Source organism: Alexandromys fortis, unplaced genomic scaffold (assembly GCF_014885135.2).
Source record: "Alexandromys fortis isolate MF-2015 unplaced genomic scaffold, M_Fortis_MF-2015_v1.1 scaffold_0, whole genome shotgun sequence".
Lineage (NCBI taxonomy): Eukaryota > Metazoa > Chordata > Mammalia > Rodentia > Cricetidae > Alexandromys > Alexandromys fortis.
In genome coordinates, this window is record NW_026067949.1 from 19,869,316 (window position 1) to 19,891,821 (window position 22,506).

The following is a 22,506-nucleotide window of genomic DNA, read 5'->3' on the forward strand; positions in this document are numbered from 1 at the left end:
TGAAAGACATAGGCAGAGAGAAGAAGGCCAGGCACATTTGTTGAAGCCTCTGTTTATTTGAGTATGGTTACAGCTTAAATAGGATGAGGAATTTGGCGGGGGGAAGGGGGACGGGCAGGGGCATGGTCTCTTGCCGCGTGGTCCATGTCGGTCACGTAGGCCAGGAGGTTACGAATAGGTCAGGTCACGATTCCTCGGCCAGGAGACACTTTCTTATGAGTATGAGATTCCCCATATGTTTAGCAAAGTAATTTTAGGGGTTTATGAAGACCTTTCAGGGTGTCTTGGTCCATCAAATCACATTAGTCTGGAAAAAACCCACAGGGTCTCATCCTCTGTAGAAACAAAAGTAGAACTGCTTTTCTAAAGAAACATATCCTTAGACAAGATGCCTTTTTAATATATATTTTGGTTTAGCTCAGCAGCCTATACAATGAAATGTCTCTCTGTACTTAGCTCATTCACAGTCAAAAAATTCAAAGAAAACACAATAATATACATAATCCAGACTTCCTGACCATATTCCATCTTTGCATGGCTTGCTTTTCTTTACTCCTTTAATCTATGACCATCTGTACTCTGTGTGTCTTTAAAGGCTTTCTTTAATTTTTTTCTATGTTCTTTTTCTTGTCTCTCTATAGCCTATGTAGATTTATCCACCACTGTGACCCATTTAGCAATTTTTTTCCATCTGGATTTGTCTTTATTGCATGCATATCTGTAATCTTTTCTGACCAGGAGCACTTCTTAAAATGGTATGCAGTGTAGTTGCGGCAGCCCTGGATGATGGCTAGGCATCTCTCATACTTTCAATGTAGTGAGCATACCTTACTGACAGTTTTGGGACCACCGTGTAGGAACCATGCTCACCACCTCAACTCTGAGCAGCCCTGAGCAGCAATATAAACCCTTTTTAAGGGCAGGGAACCCTGATTGCTCTTTGGGCTGACGAGGGAGGGGGCTTGGTTGGGGGAGGGGGAGGGAAAGGGGAGGCGGCGGTGGGGAAGAGACAGAAATCTTTAATAAATAAATAAATAAAAAAAGAATAAACCAGGAAAAAAAAATTAGCTTATTTGGGTAGAAGATTGCAGGTCTTTTACCTGTTTTGATTAGCCACTTCCCCCATCTTTTAAAGGAACATTTTGTCTTTTCTAAATTCTGTATGTTAGTATTTCACTTTTTTAGTAACATGAGCCTTTGCATTGTGTATTTCAGAGTTTCGTCCAGCTATTTCTTTCAGTTACAGAAACTCATCACCTGACTTGCGCACTAGATTACAGTCCGTCAAGAGACAGTCTTATGTATGTTGTGTTTACCAGCGTGTGATTCCTCAGTATCACCAACCAGCTCTCAAATCGTGACACAGACACTTAATATTAGTTATAAATGCTCAGCCTTATCTAAGTCTTATTTTAATCTGTTTCTCTTTATCTACATTTTGCCTTGGGGCTTTTTACCTTTGTTTTTGTACGTCTTACTTTCACTGCTTCTTGTGTATGTCTGGCAACTGCCTGGCTTCTAGCCCTGGGCGTGTCCCTCTCTCCCTCCTTTTCTTCTTCTCTCCTTCGTTATCCTCCTGTTCATTCTCTCCGGTCACCAGTTCCTCCATCCCTCTCCTGCCTTGCTATTTGCTGTTCAGTTTTTGATTAGACCAATCAGGTGCCGTAGGCAGGCAAGGTAAATATGCAGTACATTTTTACACAGTTAAACAAATGCAGCGCAAACAAATGTAACACACCTTCACATCAAGTAAACCAGCATAAACAAGTGTACCACATCTTCGCCCAGTTAAAATAATATTCCACAACAATCTGGTACCTCTCAGACTTAGTCTAATCATGACCTCTCTGATGTGGGAGTGTCATATATCAATCTGTTGATTTCATTGGTTAAGTAATAAAGAAACTGCTTGGCTGGCCCTCATAGGTTAAAACATAGGTGGGAGGAGTAAACAGAACAGAATGCTGGGAGGAAGAGGAAGTGAGCTCAGAGNGGGAGGCACACGCCTTTAATCCCAGCACTAGGGAGGTAGAGACAGTAATAAAAGGTGAATCTCCTCAATTCAGTCTGAAGATTCATAGAGACAGGATCCCGGCCATTTGGTCTGAAGTTTCCAGTGGCTGGCCGCTCTTCTTTTCTGATCTGTCAGCTTTTGCCCTTAATATCTGGGTTTCTATTGTTAAGACTAAACAGATTCACACTTCACCCTGCCCCTGAGCTACAAAAGCATTTTCTTCACATCCAGTGCTGAACTCTCAAACCCAGGCTTAGGGGGAGGCTGCCCATGTACATGAATAAAAAAGTGTCCTTAAAAAAAAAAAAAAAAACCTTCAATCTGATATGCTGCACATTGCATGGTCCGGAAATATCTCTGTACGTAGCAACAGGAATACACCATGCTCCCATTGCCTGCCCAGATGGGGAGCACTGAGCTGTGGGCATTGTCTTAGCTACTTTCCTCCCAACCGCAAGGGGCTTGCCACTCAGATTAGTCCCAGTTGTTTGGGTGTCAATCTGTAGTTAGAGGCTGCTCATTTGTTTTCAGCCACTCATACCAGAAATAAACACACAGAAACTGTATTAATAAAAGCATTGCCTGACCAATCACCTAAGTGTATTGCTAGCTGGCTATTGTATCTTAAACTAACCAATTTCTATTCATCTGTATATCACCACATGGTTGTGGCCTACCAGTAAGATTTTGTTCAGCATACAGCATCTGTATCCAAAGGTGGCTACTTGGTTTCTCTTCCTGACTCCACCTACTGTCTCCTTCTCTATCTGCTTGGCATTTCCACCTTGCCCTATTCTGCACTGCCATAGGCCCTGGCTGATTTTTTTATTAACCAATGGTATTCAGAGCATACAAATGGAAATCCCCACATCACCCTAAGGATCTCAAACTAGAGAGCCTATCATCATTTCTTTTGATTAAGAAAATATTACTGATGTTCACCTTACTAGACCTGGAAGGAGGTGGGAAGTCCTTGGACTCCCCACAGGGCAGGGAACCGGGTCTGCTCTTCGGGCTGATGAGAGAGGGGGAGTTGATTGGGGGAGGGGGAGTGATATGGGAGGCAGTGGCAGGGAAAAAAAATTTAAAAAAGAAATTATTATTGAAAACACCACACTCCTACCTTGAAAGATACAAAGAAAGTAAATCTGAACTTAGCTGGAAGTTCTGCCTTGACAGCCAGTCTTCATAGTTCCAGAAGTGTCTATGCACCTTGCTGGGGGAGAAATGATACCAATGGGTCTTACATAGCTGTGAACTCCACTAACCACCATGTCAAACTTACAGGCATGATGTGTCAACTGGTACAATAGTGGAATAACTATTACTGGATAAGCATCCACTCCTGAGTCAGGTCTGATATGATCTCTACAGGAAAGAACACATGCCTGGTCCTCTACACTCAATCAAAGATCCATGTTGAAGAGGTAATAGATTCTACCAGGAACCTTCCTACTGTAGGTGAGCTAAATTTATATGACAAAAATCTGAATATTCACATTTATATTCATAGATAAATGCTACTTATATCATTAATTGTTGAAGCTTTCCTTTGAAATGAACAGAAATGAATGCAGAAACTCCAGGCAGCTCAAGATGTTTATATTAAATAATATTGGAGTATACTTCCCTAAACAGATCATTTATACCACCTCTCTAAATCTCAGAGAACATCGCAGAATAGGAATCAGATAGGAAGTTAGAAACAGAAGTTAGAGAGAAAGGATGTGAATTATTATCTTTGGGGTATAACATAGTTATTCCACACATCCAGTTCAGTACCTGCGGCTCCCTGAACTGGATCTGTACAATATCAAATCTTTCAAAATGAACTATGAATAGGAAGAGACTTATGGGACACTATTCACTGCTGAACTGTTACCAACTGATAGATTCAGAGAGAGAGACAGACAGACATTTACCATCTTTAATACAGCACTGAGGAGGTAGAAACAGAGGGGGTCTGAAGTTCAAAATGCATCTAATTACAGCACAAATTATGTTGAGTCTGGTTTTAATTTAGATAGCAATTTAATATACCACATTTATTTAATTTAATCTGCCAGTTATCTGCTAAAAACAGGCTTCTTGTATGGTGACTTCTCAACTTTCTCTTAAATATAATATTTAGACTTTACACTTCTTTAATTTAGAAAGCAGACATCTTAATGATTTAATAAAATGCCTAAAGTGTTTATATAATAATTTCCTACTTTCATTTCTTAATTGTTCTTAAATAAATAAGAATTATTTTACATATGCAGGTATCTATAGAGACATACTATTTTCCAGAATGTTTATTCTACCGTCTAACTTCATTTTCTGGAAGTAGAGGAGAATAGCACAGACCACTTATATTATAAGCAATAGAAGTTATTATGTTTGTAGTTTCAGAGACTGGGGATTCTAAGAAAAAGAGGCCACATATGGTGAAGGACTTCATGTTTCACTACAGCATTGTGGAAATACAAGTGTGCACACAAAAGAGAGATGGCAGCAGCAAGCCACATGAGAAAGTCTATTGTGATCAAGGTACTGCCACAATAGCTAAACCATTCTCAATTATAGTTCACACCTGATCCTCCCTAAGATCCACTCCTTCATATCTTCAAAGGGCAATACGAAACGCTCTCAGACATTCCTTGTTAAAATTAATGGCTCTCTACCCACAGCAAAAAAGCATGAATGCAAAGAGGAAACGAGTCAGTGGGAAGGGATAAAAAAGAAGGAAGAAAAATAAAAGTTGGAGGTAAACCTGAACACAATGCACTATATAAATGAATGCAATTGTTAAAAAAAATAAATTTAATTAATTAAAATCATTCCTTGCCTTTGCTAGGCTACTTTAATTGCTTATTAGTTGAAAGGGGAAAAAAGTTAAAAGTTTCCAATCATGCTCTAGTGGAGAATCATCTACCAATTTGAAATATGCATGAGAAAGGAGTGTATTTTGTGTCGAGCCATTTTATTGAGAGTTTGCTTTAATTTGCAGCTACTTAAACAGTTAGTATTTTTATTTATCTCCCCCTTAGTCTTATTGATCATGTTAGATCAGGGGTTCTCAATCTTTGGATCACTGTGGTCTTTAGACCCTTTAATAAGGGTATACTAAAAACATCAGAAAACACAGATATTTATATTACGATTCATAACAAAAGTAAAATTACATTTATGAAATATGAACATAAAATAATTTTATGGTTGACGGGGTCAGCACAACATGAGGAACAGTATTAAAGAGTCACAGCATTGGGAAGGTTGAGAACCACTGAATCTATTTATCTCCTTCATTATTTCTTGCTAGAACTGAATCTTTGGGAAGAGCTCAAGAAAGTGAGCGGTAGGAGGACATCATTAACTTGGTCTCTCTTACATATTTGTAATCAGATGCCAAATGAGTTCTCATTCTCAGGACTAGACAAAGATACTACTAAATTTCTGTGTTCAGTATGCTCTTCCTCATTGAGGTCACTGACTAATGTTTGCTCTTTTTCCAGCTTCAATATCTCTCATTTTACTGGCACACATAATGAAACCTCATTTCCATAAAAAAACCCTCTCTATATCTAACCCCACTATGCCTTTGATGTCACCTCCAACATCATTCATCGTGTGCAGTGTACCTGGTTTCTCTAATGACATTCTAACCACTACCGCAGCATACTTCACCATGTCACATGAGGGATTTACCCTGGCTGGCTTTTCTTCATTAGATGTCTGTCCCATTACACAAAATGACTTGATACTTGATTTCTTGCAAATATCTAGGAAAAGCTTCTCAAAGAAGCATTTCCTAAAATGTGGTGCCTTTACACAATGGAGTACTAGACATCAGAGAAAAAAATAACGTCTTAAAATTTGCAGGAAAATGGATGGTGCTAGAAAACATCATACTGAGTGAGGTAACCCAGACCTAGAAAAACAATTATTGTATTTACTCACTCATAATTGGTTTTTAAATATAAAAAGCAAAGAAAACCAGCCTACAAATCACAATTCCAGAAAACCTAGACAACAATGAGGACCCTAAGAGATATATACATGGATCTAATCTACATGGGAAGTAGTAAAAAGCAAGATCTCCTGAGTAAATTGGGAGCATTGGAGCCATGGGAGAGGGTTGAAGGGGAGGGAGAGGTAGGGAGGGGAGCAGAAAAAAAATGTATAGCTCAATTAAATCTATAAAAGGAGAAGCATTTCCTTGTCATCCTAGAAAATAACCATGCAGAAATTATTGCATCATTATTGTTAAACTTTATCAAATTGGGGGTGGAGAGATGGCTCAGAAGTTAAGAGTACTGGCTACACTTTCAAAGATCCTGAGTTCAATTCCCAGCTACCACATGGTGGCTCACAACCATTTGGAATGAGATATGGTGCCCTCTTCTGGCCTGCAGGGACATATGCAAGCAGACCATTCTATACTTAATAAATAAATCTTTAAAAAAAAACTTTATCACAGTGTATTAGTATATGTGTGTGAGAGTGCATGTGTGTGCTTGTATACGTGTATGCCTATGATTGTATGTGTATTGCTTGCACATACATCTTCAAACATGTCCGAAGGTGATTAGGAGGAGCCTGGTTTTTTTTTTCTTTTTTCTTTTTTTTTCTTTTTTTCTTTTCTATCCTATGAGCAGCAGAGATTACATTCAGTTATCCAGCTTGATTGCCAGCAGCTTTACACACTGAGCCATCTCACCAGCCCATCTTTGTCAATTTGATAACACTATTACATCCAATCTTTATTTTCTTCAAAACGCTTCAGAGTACCAATAAAAGCAAAACCACAGTGTATTATCTACATTCTTATGTTCCAATCTGTGAGAAAATGTCTTGAAATGAAGATAAAAGAAATAAATACCTATTGAATGAATTGTCTTCCCAAACATATTATGAACATGTTAGTAATAGTATTATTAAACATAAGTAAGGAGTAATGACTTTCTCATAGGAGATGTGTCAAAACTAATTTCAACTACTGTCTTTTTCTAACTATGTTTAAATCTTTCTCCCTTTGGGTAGAAGAAAAATCTGACATCGTTCCCTTGATGGTTGTGATATAAATATCTCTCCCAAATTTATGAAACTCCAGAACTCCCACTAACTCTGAATGCTGTAATTATATTCTTGGAGTTTCATATTCTGTGAAGTTCTACTTTTGACATCAATTACTAGTCAAGATGAGTAATAACACTGAAGTTAGTGTGAAAGTTCAGAGCAAATACTTAATGTATTATGAGTCATTGGGGAGGATGTAGGTAAATGATGGATAGACTCCAAAGCCTGACAAACTACTCACACCACATTACTGAATACAATGGACTCAGAATAAACTCTACGATCTATGAAGCACTTTTGGAAAGCAAGAAGTGAAGCTTGAGCAAACAGGCCTGTATAGACAGTTATCACACTAACCACAATTCCATATATGAAATATAGATTCATAGTAAGTATATATTCACTGCCATTTCTCAAGTAATTTTCAACATAAAGTCCCTTTTTGCTACTAGTCATAGTTAGTCTGATTCTTTTGGCTATTCCACATCTGCTTCAACAACATGGACTCTAAAATCTTGAGTATTTGCATAAAGGCCGAGTGTACGAAAACATTTGGGGTTAATTGGAGGAGAATAGCTGAGGCAAGCTAATGGGAGTGTTTAGCTCACAGTTCTGAAGGCTAAAAAGGAAGGTGCCCACATCACTTCAATTCATGGTTGATGGGGTCATGGCTGTGTGAGATCATGCAGAAGGAAGAAGTCGCATCTCAGAGTAGGATGGAGAAGAATTCGGGAATCTTGCTCACTTTTAGAACATTTTTCTTTTGAGAGAACTCAGGGTCCAGGAAAGCTACTTTAGTTTTTTTTCTGATGGTAGAACTCTCGGTGATTCATGACTGCCAGACCTCATCTCTTGAAGCATCATTACTATTCCCATCACGACATTAGCAAATGAACCTCCAATATGTTAATTTCTTGTGGTCAAAAAATTTGCCTAATTAAGGTACAAATTATATGGGGAAAGGTTTTAATTGATTAGAAATTAACTTTATTACATTTATTCAATTTAATCTGCAAATAGCTGCTAAAAGTAAGTTTTCCTATATGATCACTTTTCAACTTTCTCTCAAATGCAAAACTCTAAATCTAGGCCGGGGGTGGTGGCGCACGCCTTTAATCCCAGCACTCGGGAGGCAGAGGCAGGCGGATCTCTGAGAGTTCGAGACCAGCCTGGTCTACAAGAGCTAGTTCCAGGACAGGCTCCAAAACCACAGAGAAACCCTGTCTCGAAAAACAAAAAAAAAAAAAACAAAAAACAAAAAAAAAACCTCTAAATTTAGTAGTTTTTTAAGCTAGTAAGCAAACATTATTTTGATTATTTAATTTGAAAAATCTAATGTGTCTACATAATCATTTCCTCTTCCATGTCCCCATTGATATTAAATAACTAGGGGTTATTTCACGCATGCATCTACCTACACAGACATACTGTGCTCCAGAATCTTTACACTACTGTCAAAGTTCACTTTCTGGAATTATAGAGGAGTAGCACAGACTGTATAAATTATAAACAAAACAATGTTATTGAGTCCATCATTTAGAGACTAGGAACTCCAAAGAAAAGAATTCACATATGATGAAAGACTGCATGTTTCATTACAACATTGTTGAAGTAACACAAGTATGCACATACAAGTGAGATACCAGTAGCAAGAGAGCACATCAGAGTTTATTCTTTTATCATAATACTTCCACAATGGGTTGGAGTGATGGCTCAGTGGTTAAGAGCATTGCCTGCTCTCCCAAAGGTCCTGAGTTCAATTCCCAACCATCAGTAATGAGGTCTGGTACCCTCTTCTGGCCTGCAGACATACATGCAGGCAGAACACTGTATACATGATAGATAGATAGATAGATAGATAGATAGATAGATAGATAGATAGATAGATAGATAGATAGATATTTTTTAAAAAATATTTCCACAATGACTAAACCATTACCAATTATAGTTCATAGCTGATTTTTCCTAAGATCCTCTCTGTCAATATCTTATTGGGGAAATTGAATTTAATCTGATCTTTGAAGGGAACACTCAAACTACAACACTCACAGTAAGTTGCTATGTCAAAGAATTTTATCAAAGCAAGAAGAAAGGAAGCAAACAAACAAAAAATGAATTTTGTTTTATCAGACTCAAGATAGAAAGGCCAAATCAATAGGAAGACAGATTCTACAAGTCTAGTAGAGGTAGTTAACTTAAAGAAAAGTGGTATGGTTGTTTTTATAGTGAATCTGTAGGAATCATAGGAGAATAATAGAACTGACCAAAGAAGTTGGAAAGTAAGGGTTTATGCTATGATTTAGTAGCCATTTATGGGATCCCTACTGCATAAGTCAAGCATAGTGGTTCACACCTTTAATACAGCACTCAGGAGGTAGAAGTAGGAAAGTCCGCAGTTCAGACTTATCCTCAACTACATACTGAAGTTGAGACCAGCCTGAACTAGAGGCCCTATCTGCTCAAACAGCAAATGAAGGAAGGAAACAAGTAAGAAAGGAAGGAAGGACAGAAAAAAGGAAAGAAGGGAAAACAACCCAAATAAACAATAACATATAACATATAAGGTAGAGATCCATACTTATTCTTCTGGAGACCATTACCATGTGATCCTTCCCTATTGTCCTTTGTTTTGGGAGTTGTAACAGATCTGCTAATTACAAAGTCTAAGTAAATAATCCCTTTACATCAGTATGTGTTGTTGAAATAAATATTATTAAAATGCAAAAAATAAAAGTTAAATAAGTAAACATCACTTATACCATGTTTTCACATAAACCTATTGTTTTTGATTACAGACCTTTCTCTTGCTCCCCAACTGTTTTCAATTTCACTCTAAAAAATTTACAAAGCAAACTCAAAAATGTGCTTTCCTCCCTTATCCTTTGCTTAAGCCTTTCATGTCACCATCCTCAGTACTCTTACTCTAATGTGGCTCTGAAGACAGAGGATTCGCAGTCAGATGCATCTGCAAATGGTTGGCTTCGATTTCACCCTGGATGGAATAATTTATGTCCTCCTAGATTATAGAGTAAAAGCAAGTAGGGCTCTTATAATGGTTATTTTTAGATCCAAACTATCTGCAGTCCAGAACTGTTATGACCAGCTCTTTCTAAGATGGAAGGGATAGTAGGTAGACCCTTTAATAGAAGGCAGGTTCTCCTACTAGCAGCTATAACTTCAAACTAAAAGCTACTTGTCAATGGCTGAAGCATTAAGATGACTGATGTTCAATCATTGGCCCTGCCTGTCATCTTCACACCTTGCTGATAATAACAGCATCTTGGGATATGAACATGCAAGGAACAGCAGTGTGTCAATAACTATTAAGTGCCAAAGGAATAGAACCCAGGGTAGTGTGGGTTGAAATTCCGGGCTTGCAATTACATCAGCAAGGACAACATCTTCAATCCCAAGTGAATTTTTATGAGCTCGTCTCCCATGGTCTATTAAATCCTTCACCATATCGCAGCACCACTGTTGCCCACAGTTGCAAGTGGAGGACAGGGACAGTAGGAAAAAGTTGAAGCAAGTGAAAAACCGAGAAAGTGGAATGAAAAGAAAACAAATTTGGTCAATCTGTAATATGCTTGATAATCAGAAAGTGTTTAAAGCCAAAAGGTGTAAGCGATGTGAGTTTTTTTCCAGCTAACTCAGATGAAAAGAAAAAAAAAAAACAGCAATGAATACACATTTGAAAAATCCAAGAAATAATTGTTCTGATTTTCATTCTTAGACAAAGTTAGCTTTTAAATTTTCCTTGCTCTAATAGTTTTGACATTTCAAGAAAAAAAAAGTTTTACAAACTGAGATACTTCCTGTTTCATTTAAGGCACCCTGTGTGTTTAGTGCATGTCATAACACCATTAAGTACCCTCAGAAGATGTGTAATTTCATGCTCTTACTGAAGGCGCTTAATGCCCTGAGTGCCTCAGAAGCACCAGGTAGAGCCTGGGGATCTCACAAAGATGGCTCTAGTCTTTACAGTGGGTCTTAAATGTTAATATTGTGTCATTAAGGAAATGACTTTCAATTAGTACACCATCTATCCTTTTATTTTGTTTCTGTGAGTCCCATTCACTCAAAAATTTCCATCTGTAAAATCTGTCCTTTTAGGTAGAAATGCTTTTAGGGATTAATACCTGAAAATAGCATTTTATCATATTGCTTTTATTCTATGACATAACCAAGTATGTTGCTAGGCGACTAGCTATGGCTTTTAGAAAATTGCAGTTTATCATAGATTACTTTAGAGACACTTTTTCAAAACAAATAGAATAGAGTTATCTAAAAGCATCTTCTCAAAACCTATATTCGAATTCTTTTAATCTACAGCTCCAGAAGAAAGAATATGATCCACCTGTCATACAGTCAGATTTCAGAATTTTTTCCTTCGCAGAAAGAGGCATATAGACATATGGACTAAGAGACATATGCCTGGAATACCTGCCTGCAAGCATCTGGAGTGCTAGTGAAAATAGTCATTATAAATTATCCATTATATCCAACTTTGATTAAAATAACTTCTTTGATAGAGAATCCTAATCTTTGAGAGATGTAATTTCTGATGAATAGAACATAGTACTAAGTTATTTCCAAGAAAGAAAAAAAAACCAGAAAGACAATTTGCTTAAAAATGCCCAACAGTGGGACACAGGTGAACATTTACTTTATTAACAATTACTGAATTAATTCTTTCTTCTGTGTAGGAAAAGAAATCAATGTAGTTTGGGTTTCGGTGAAGCAGAATGTGAATTTGTTACTTTTATTTCCCGTTATAGTTCATTTGTTTGTTTGTGGCATTTTGTACTTTTCACTAAAAGCATCTGTTTATTTCTCTAATAATATGATGTGTTTAGACTATGTTTATTGGAGTGGAAACCTTCACAGAGTTAGAGACAATTCAAATTCTTTTCAATGTAATATAATGAAAGCATAAAAGTGTATAAAAAGATTCGCCCATGTACTTAAGTATTTTTTTTCTTTTTGGAAGATTTTTTTATTGTTTTTAATTATATATGTGTGTAGATATGAACACGTTAGTGCAAAAGTCTCTGGAGGGAACACTTTTATCATTATGTCCCTTGAGAGCTGGAGTTAGATGTGCTGGTGACCACTCTATGTGGATAGTGAATTTAATGTGTTTTTCATCTAAGAAGCCAATGCCAATGCTTTACTGTTTTAAACAGTTACATCAAGTAATTAATGCTAAATTACATGTTGAAATTCTTCATTGAAAATAATGGACCTTTTATTACAGTCTTATTGTTACTTTTGGTACAGTCACTCTTTATAAAAAATAAAATACCTTTCTTCACATCTTCTCTTAAATGAGTCTGTTTGTGAACTTTGATTTTTATTAGGAGTTATTATTTTATATAACTTTTTCTGTTTTTAGTGCTCATCAAAATTTATTCATTTCCTTCATTAGCTTCCTTTACTGAAAATTTTGTTTTAATAATGCTTCCACGAGCTGGGTAGATATTTTAAAAAGTTTTAAGTAGGACTGCTTAGATTGCTAATTTTCATGTTCTTGGAACCTTTCTCCTCTTCATGGACAGAGATTTTAGCCTTCTGAGTAGAGAATTTTTAGGCTGTCTTTTTTTTTTTTCTATTCCTTTAAAAGCTACCGATGTTGCTCTATTGATTTCTGACCTGCAATTATCAGGAGGAAAAACACTAACACAAAACTAATTGCATCCTTTGAAGGCAACTTGTCTTTCTACTCCTTCTTGGAGTGTCTCTTTTTACTGAGTTTTAACTGGAACTCTATGACCTCTTGATCGAGTGCTTCAAATTCTTTCACTGGATAGAAAATTGTTCTGAGTGTCTATCTGATAATAATTTGTTCACGATCAGTTCTGTTATTTTTATTCAAATTCCCAAAATCAGTGTATTAGTTCATTTGAACTATTGATCAATAGACTCAAATATTTTTAATTATTTTTTTGCCTTTAATTTTCCCCTTTTATTCAGATGCTGCTGGCCTTAGTTTAAATCATCTTATGCCTCTGAAAATTATAACCTGTTTTTTGATCATTTCATCCTTTACTCTTCTAAGATTACTATGAGTCCCACCTTCTCTCACTCCCATTCCTATTATGTCCTTGCAATTTTCTGCCCCCCCCCCCATTCATGTCCTTTGTTTTATTTTGATTTGTTTCTCTGACACACTAGATTAACCAGGGTCCTCTATGTGACCATTTATTGAGAACTATCCATTGGAGCATGGAAGGTTTATGCGAACAATCAAAGACAAAGCCTGTCCTTCCCCTCTATCAGTAAACCAAACTTCAGCAGAGAACAGTAATGCTAAGTGGGCCACTCTCTAACCATGATTGACTATTGACAATGCTACTATTGTACAAATTGTTTGCAAGCAGATGCTGAAGCGATGAGATCGTGATTGTATTCTTTTCTCATTTAGAAGAGAGGATTTTGCAGTTTATCTCTTTCAGTTTGTCATCTCCATCTTAGTTTTTTTTTTTTTTTTTTAGCTTTCATAATATTCCCTGAACCTTAGAGGCCGTGCTATTCTATAACTACACACTTGACCAATCAACAATTATTATCAGCACTTGGAGAAACCATAATTTTTTTCATTCAACATTATTCTTTGCAAAGATACACTTCTAGGATTAAGACTAAAATTAATATTTGTATATGGGTATGCATAAGTATTTAGAAGGCAGTTTGGGACTGTGTCAATTTAGCTAAATAACACTAGTAAGTCTCATCATATGGCCTAAGATGTTAGTCATGAGTTGTTTTTTTTTTAAGAGATTTAGGATTACAGGTATGACTTCTGTCTCATGGAATGCACCTCAAAACCAATCAAAAACACTTTGTTAATCTACTCTCACTAACAGTCATGCCTTTTGCATTAGTGGGAATATCTGACCTGGGTGGTTATATGGTAGTTCATAGAGCTCTCAGCTAGATAATAACACTGATTTCTTTTCTCTCCCAGAAGTCTGCATTGTACCTTTTGGCAAATTGAATGGGAGACCAGAAGGGAAGAAGATTCAGATCCAACCCTGATGTGGGAGTCCCCTCTATGTTCTGTGATTATCATTAATGGATAAAGAAACTGCCTTGGCCTATTGATAGGGCAGAACTTAGGAAGGCAGGAAAGATAGAACTGAATGCTTGGAGAAAGGAAGCAGATTCAGAGAGACACCTTGGATCCACGACTGGAGGTAGATGTGCTGAAACATTGCTGGTAGACCACAGCCTTATGGTGATTTACAGATTAATAGAACTGGGTTAAATTAAGATATGAGTTATCCAATAAGAAGCTAGAGCTAATGGATCAGGCAATGATTTAATTAATAAAGTTTCTGTGTCATTATTTGGGGGCTAAGCCAGTAGGGTGACCAGGAGGAACAAGTGGGCCTTCCTCCTACATATCCTTTGTTTAGAAAGTTGGTTACAAATTGTTATGGATAATGGTCAGGAGAAAAGCTAAACAAAGCATATTAGATTCAGAGTTTTTTTAAGGGGGGGAAGTACTGTGGGACAATGGTTTGTACCCTGTCAATTGTATTTTAATAAAATGCTGATTGGCCAGTAGGCAGGCAGGAAGTACAGGCAGGACAACCAGACAGGAAGTAGAGGTCGGTCAATGAGAACAGAATAATTCTGGAAAGAAGGAAGTCCTAGTTTGCAGTCGTGACCCAGAAACAGAAGAAGCAAGATGTGACTGCCTCGCTGTATAAGGTACCAAGCCACGTAGCTAACATAGATAAGAATAATGGGCTATTATAAGTTATAAGAGTTAACAAGAAGTCTGAGCTATTATGCCAATCAGTTTATAACTAATGTCTCTGTGTGATTTCTTTGGGACTTAACAACTACAGTTACTGGGAAGGACTAAACCTCAGACAACACAGCCCTAGCTTGATTTCTTTGTACTTTGCTACCAAGGTGTGTGATAGATTCAACAATACACTATTAGCACCAAATAAATACTTTGTCATGAAAATTACATTCAAATGATTATTGTCATTGTAGTTATTATTTTCAAATCTCCTGTGGTGAACTAAGGAAGTTATTTAGATCCTACGTCCAATTTTTGATGAGTTAATTAAGGTAGAGTTAAATAACAGGAACTGGCAGGATCCAACAAGACAACACAGAAGCTACTCAACTCAACCATTCTTGAAATTTACCAATTCATTGCTTTTTTCTCGTTTCTATCAGTTATACATGGGTTGTCATTACAAACATCCTGCTATACAACAATATCTGTATAGATTTATATCCTGGGGCGAAACTCCTTAAGACTTGGGAGATAAAAAGAAAAAGGAACTTGACAAGATTCAGTAAGCAAAAAACTTAAAAGTCTCTGGTTCCTGAAATTTGCAACATTCACAAGCTCCTTTCCAACATTATGTAAGCAGTAACAAGTGCTTGGATGAAGTTACTGGCTTGGTCTGTATTCAAAGGATGTGGTTTTCATGAGTCATCACCCACTCTGAGATAGGCTTTCCAATGATTAAAGCCATGCTCCAGTAAATATTCTTATTAGAATACTTATGTTTCTGTAATGTAATAATAACAACAATAAAAATAAACCCAGAAGTCAGTGGTTTACCAAATTTGATTTGGGTGGGGTCATTAATTTGGTCTGTCATCGGACTCCTAGCTGTGGTAAAAAGATACTTGCTCATATTTCCTTAGAAAAAGTTACACATCACCACATCTGTGAAGGGACTGAGAAATTTGAATTTGTGACCAATTCAAACAAAGAGTATGTGATTTGGCAGTCTGCTGTTATGTATGGTGTTTGAAGTAGAGGAGGCAACCTTGCTGCACTGAACAGTAAATCAGTGAGGACTGTGCTAATGCTGGACATTGAATTTGATTGTAAAACACCGAGCCTACAGCTTAAAAACCAGGAAACATCTTTGGTATTGAAATCCCACACCATTGCTCCCAGAAATCTCATAAGCAGAGAAACATTTTTCCTCTTCTGTTATAAAACCTTAGCATAGGAGTTTAAATAAAATGTTTTCTGACCTTAAATAGCTTGTCTCTAAATTCTAGTGGTTGTGTTTTTATTGTTAATAGAATAAAATAGTTTATTTGGTTCCTCCATTTCTTTTAGTAAATCTACTGCTTATCTGTTCCCTTTGAGTTAATTTGTCTCTAGTTTTAAGGTTTCAGTTGTCCTAAGATGATATTATAAATATGAATTCTATTCAAGCTTAGTTTCCTTTGGCTTCTTTATTTGGTTGGTTAATTGGATTTTTTAAGTCAAGGTTTGTCTTATCACCCAGGCAAATATAGAACTCTGCATCTTCTTGCCTCTCCCCAGGTAGTGTAGAGATTGCTGAAATGAGTGTCTCCCTACCATGCCCAGTATCACCGCCTGATGAAGGTCAATTTCTGTACCATTGGTTTTGAATCATGAATTCAGAGTTCTGCTGACTTTCACATGCTCTGATTGTTGCCCATACCAAATACAATAGTAAACAATTCTGGAAACAAATGCTCTATACTCTGCATTAAGAAAGCATGAATATTAACCTTCACATGCCTATACTCAATGGCATGCAAGCTTTCCAATAAATGGAAAATAATATTTAGTAATAATCTCCTGGAAACATCTTTGAGGTTTCCTAGTAAAGAAAAGAAAATGTTAATAAAAATTTGGAATAAACATTAGATCATTACAGATTTTTTTCTGCTCAATTATCCACAACTTTATTAAAAGTGCCATTAAAAATCCACAGTTCCATAATTTCCAGGTCTTCTAAACAATGACTTTTAGGCTTTGCCAGAAGGAACCTAAATAGCAGTCTATTATGCTAACTTCATTCTTTGAATTTCTAATTAAATCTCAGTATCATATAAGTACAATTATCTTCTAAATATTTATTATTATTAAATTCTATTTTTAATCAGAAAGTTAAATTTAGAAGAGGTGAGTATACCTAAATGTAAGTGTCAAGTGGCATCGATAAAAATGGATTGGTGCATAATTTACTGTTTATTATAGGGTTAATAAAAGTAAATATATGCCAATATGCCAGAAACAATGCTTAAAGTGGTCAGAATTCTTCAAACACATATAATCACCGCCAATGGCTTAGCAAAGTAAAGCCAGGCACAAAATCTGAGCAGAGATAGAGAGAAAGAGAGAGAGAGAGAGAGAGAGAGAGAGAGAGAGAGAGAGAGAGAGAGAGAGAGAGAGAACGCAGAGTCAGAGGAATACCATGTAGCCTCTGAAGGAATAACATGCTGCACCAGTAAGCAATAGTGTCATGGTGATACATAGATTAATAGAAAGTGATTGGTGTAAGATGTAAGAGCTAGATAAAAAGATGCCTAAATCATTGGCCAATCAGTGTTGTAATTAAAAACATGTTTGTATGTATAGTCCTAGCAAAAGATTCATTGTTGAGAAATTGGCTCACACTATCCCCAAGACTGACTAATATACACAGTGAGACTGCAGGTTGGAAATCAAAAAAATGGGGTGCCAAAATTGGTGCTGAGAAATGAGGTTCTTGCCCTGATAAGTCTGATTTTTGAATTCTTAGACCTTTGCAACTGTTTTGTGCTGAAGCATGGAAAGGTCTACACTTTGGGGCTAGAAAAACCCAGCCTACTACAATCAGAGCATAGTCGGCTCTCTTGGGGACCCTAGAAAACAAGAACACTGAGAGAAATGTGGACACTGGAGACCTGGCTCATGAAATTTCAGGGGATATTTGATTGTTTCCATGATAGTTTTTGGCAAAGAATATGACTTCGTTCTGCTCATGTCATGAAAACCCGAGTGAAAATCATATGCTTAGCAGAGAATATTTTGAGACTGGAGAGCATCAAGGTTAGTGTTAAGACAGCAACTGCAATTGTTTCAGAGATCAAGCTGATGATACACCTGAGCCAATGGAAAGGTGCCCTGGGGCAAAACTTTACCCACTGGAGGCTTCATTTTGTAAAGATCTAGATTCATCTAAAGAAGGAAAGTCTAACTTGATGGGGTTCCTTTACCCACGAAAGAAACCAAGTAGGAAACTGTATCCATTTAATGAGCCCGTAAAAGCTGACACAGCCATGGTCTAAGGAGGCTGGCAACATCTTGAGGTAGCAATGGAACTTGGTAATGTCATCTATGTGGCTCTGGATTTGGATGTAGAATTGAAACGGTCATGGAGTCTTGTTTCATGTTTGAAGAAAACAACTGAGGTCAGACACTGTATGTCAGGCCTAGAGTCCCCGCAAGGAGGCCTTGCAACAGCCAAGTTGATTTCTGAAGGACATGAGAGAAGAATTAAGAAAGTACCTATGCCGCTAGTTTACTGCCCATGCATTTGTATTACAATTAAAGCCATATGGCTGAGCTGACCAACTGCAAAATGAGCTTTAATGAAATAATAAGAGCAATGCAAAAAAGAATAAATAGATAGATATAAATAAATAAAAAAGAGCAATGCTTTTGGTTTGACTTGATTGTTCAGAGGTTTTATATATGCCGTCTTTATGGCAAAATCCTAAACTAGGCAAGGAGCTATAGGCAATTGATCTCTGCTGGGATAGGGAAGGTGATTTTTTTAAAGGATACATATAGCCCCTGGTAATTAACCATGTTCCAGGAAAAGGCTAGATGCATCAAAGGATGTGGGGAACACAAATTAGGTTTAATGGGATAAACAATGAAGGAAAAAAGAAAAGAATGAGAAAGGGACACATAGTTGGGTGAATAGAGAAGCAGGGATAGATCTGGATAGATTTTTGGAGAGTGGTAAATATGATCAAAGCATATTGAATGAAATGCTAAAAACTATTAAAAATAAAATTGGAGAAAAAAAACAGAGATGTTTAAAAAACTGGATTCATGTTCAAGCTGAACACAAAATGATGAAGATAACCAATCAGCAGTTTCTAGGCCTTCTGAGAGTCAATTTCTCATCTGTAAAAGCAGGAATAACAAGTCCGTATGCTTCCAATGGTTGTTATAAAGATTAAAAAATACTGTATTTACCTGAGCTCTTGTCTAGTACATACCTCCTGGAAAGTTCAGTATATGGTAGCTTGTTCCATGATCATAATAAACACTAGTAGTTAAGAATTACTTGTCACGGTGATCTACAAAATAGAAATAATTGCAAATGAAAATACTTTAATGGTGTGAGAAGTCCTTTCTGTCTATGTGTTGCTTCTATTGGATAATGAAATAAAAAGCTTTTTGGCCTGTGATAGGGTAGAATAGAGCAAGGAGGAAAAACTAAACTGAATACTGGGAGAAAGAAGGCAGAGTCAAGGAGAAGCCATGTAGCCCTGTCAGATGGATCTTTACCCAGTAAGCCACAGCCACGTGGCAATACAAAGATTAACAGATATGAGTTAGTTTAGGATGTAAGAGCTAGCTAATGAGAAACTAGAGCTAACAGGCCAAGCAGTGATTTAATTAATAAAGTTTCTGTGTGGTTATTTTAGTTCTGGGAAGCTGAGAACGAACAAGCTGCTCCTACAACACTTCAAGGACATATCCACTAATTAGAATACTAAGTAAGTACTGAAACTATAACCCAGTTTATGGTTTTATATTGTAAAGGCATTATATTACATCAAGTCTAAAACATGATGAACATAAATGCAGACTGAGGATTTTTACCAGGTTTCAGTGCCTCATGGGAAATTTTACCTAAGCCTGCCCCACTTTCCAAGCTCATCCATCTACTGAATTTAGAGAAAACTTTTTATCAGTTTATTTTCCTGAGCTTAACTAGTAAATGGTTGAACAGTACCTAATTTCCAAAACATGAAAGCTTATGGGACAGGATTCTAAATCTCCATGAAATCAAGATAAAGCTATGCTTAGTTTTGTTTCATATCCTTAAGACTTTAGTTTTGAACCTATTTTAGATTGTCGATTCAGAAGAATATGCACATGTGTTTGTAATGATGAAGAACCATTTTGTTAGGATAATAAATTACTGAAAGTTAAATCCAAGCTAACAAAACAAAGACAGATATTTCAGCACACAAAATTGAGTTTGAATATACAATTAAAAGAGAAAATGATTAATATTTCATATGTGATATTTTACGCCTACACATAAAGTTTCATGATACAGAGAGCAAACATAGTGAATACACACCTCTTATCTCCAGAAAACACGTTTGTTAGGTTGAAAAACAAGATATAAGTTATGTATATATATTTCACTGCAATGAAAAAGTACAGTTGTTACATGAAAATGTCACCAAACTGTAAATAAATAATAATTGACCCATGAGGTTCTTATTTGTCTCAGGGATTTTTTTGTGAGGCTTTTGAATACTTTTGTGATAAATAGAATTTAACTACATGAGAAAACAAACAAAAGAAATTAGAAAGTTGAATGTGTTTCGATATCTTATCCAATTTGAACATATAAACTGTGTAACACAGAGAGAAAGAGGGAGAGGGAGAAAGGGGGAAGAGAGAAATCAGGAGTGGAAGAAGAAATGCACAGAATAGAACTAGTTAATAGCAAGCCTTGCAGGCTCCTCTACCCATACACTCACAAAAAATGAAGTAGAAGTTTTTTTAAAAAAAAATGGTTTTGTTTTATTTTAACCTGATATATCAAAGCAAAAAGTGCCAAACAATTTGATGTGTTGCCTCCAGAGAGGAAGCCCAAGACAAGTGACAACATAAAACACAGTACTTACTTCAAAGAGAATATGAGATAGTGTATTCTGGAGTTAAATATGAGTGGCTATAACTCAGAAGCACAGATTTAGGTTATCCTAAATTCTGTGTTGCAACATGATAACAGTTTAATGAAGGTTTTGTAGCAAAAGAACAAAAAAATCATAAATCAAACTGTTTTTGTAATACATTGGTGGAAACAGCAGGTAGGCAGGCTATGGGGAAGCAGGAAAGCCCACGCAAAAGGTCTGGGACACTGTCTCACAGCATGCCTAGCTTTCTGCTTTAGGGATGCCAGAGCTATGGTCTTACATTTCAAAGAGATCTACTTGATAGTCACTGAGATGTTAGGTTTCACATGGAAGTGTTAAATAAATGGCTAGTTAGCAGCTAAGACAACCAAAGATAATTTCTCTGTGAATTTGCCACAATTCCAGGGCTCCACAATCATAATCCTAATGGGGCAATCATCCTTGCAAAATGCTCAGTTTCCTTAGAGGTACATTTGATTTTTTTTCGGGGGACTTCAGTTAACATTTATGACACTGGTAGTTGTCCTCACAACACTGGGATTTCAGCTGTGTACTCTCTCGGTCCCCTCTCTCTTTCTCCCTCCCTTGATTATCTCTTTCTCTTCCTCTCTTGCTCTCCCCCTCTTTTTCCTCAAGGCCAAGTCCAGTCTGCTGGCCAAGGTGAGGGTAGTACTTTCTCTAGCTGGTCTGCACTCTTCTAGCTACCTCTGACTGTGTTCTCCCCAATATCTATAATAAAGACCTTCTACTCAACCAGACATTGGAGCTGTCCTGTTATCAGTTTATATAGGCCAACTTCTAGATGTGCATTGTGCAGACAAACTAGAGTAAATGATAGAGATTTTCTTCTCTTCATCAGCACACAATCATCTGGTATCTGCTTTTTCTTTGCCTGTCACTTTATTTCCTTAAATCAGATAGAATTAGTAATCAATATGCTTTACTGACATTTTCATCATGTCCACAAATATTAATTTTCTGCACACCATTAATATCCTTCTGCCTTTGAAATGGACAGAGACTCCAGTGACAAAAAAGGAACTCTCTAAAGAAAGTATGGAAAGATACAAAGCTGTGTGACAGTCTAGAAACTATAAGGAAAAATACAAATATAAGATGCTTGTTACCCTCTTGAAACTAATGAAAGACATTTCTCATCCCTGTTTCCACAAAAAGCTCTGAGATGAAAGTTGTGTTCTTGTATCTACCCCACCACAGAAAACACAAGTCTTTCCCCTTGTTTCTCTTTCCTCTACAAATCCAAAGCACCTGCAAACACTTTGAAGACAAATTGAAGGACTTTCAACTATCTTTCTCGTAGTGATTTGCTGAGAATATAACATTTTTTTCCAATCTTTACCACTAAGTTTATGAACTGTGCTAATTTAGTATGGCAACACTGAAAAACATTTACTACCATAAGTAGATAGAATTCTCAGAGCACTTACGTAATGCCAGCTTGTCACGGTTTCCTTATGTTTGTGCACGTTTCCCGTGCAAGCCAGGTATCCATCGGATTTCAAACAGAGGCAGTTATCTGTAACTCCCTTACAGGAAATGGTTCATGAAGCCAACAATTTTGAGTTTACATTTTTCATTGTGTACTGATATAGTGGCTCAAATAACATCAACAATGAAACTTAAAATGGATTTTGATAAATTTTCTTGGCAGGTGAAAGAAACTCTGAAGTAAATTAACTTCAGAAAGAAAATTTTGATTTTAAAATAATATTTATAATTTTTCTAACTTT

At 36.6% G+C, this 22,506-nt stretch overlaps 1 long non-coding RNA gene across 1 annotated transcript; it reads right to left on the minus strand.

The window, feature by feature from the left end:
• Positions 1–57: 57 nt before the first annotated feature.
• LOC126506567 (uncharacterized) lies at positions 58–22,299 on the minus strand. Its single transcript, XR_007593250.1, has 3 exons — positions 22,204–22,299; positions 19,091–19,171; positions 58–335 (listed from the first exon to the last, which is right to left on the minus strand). It is a non-coding gene; the product is annotated as an uncharacterized lncRNA (long non-coding RNA).
• Positions 22,300–22,506: the final 207 nt, after the last annotated feature.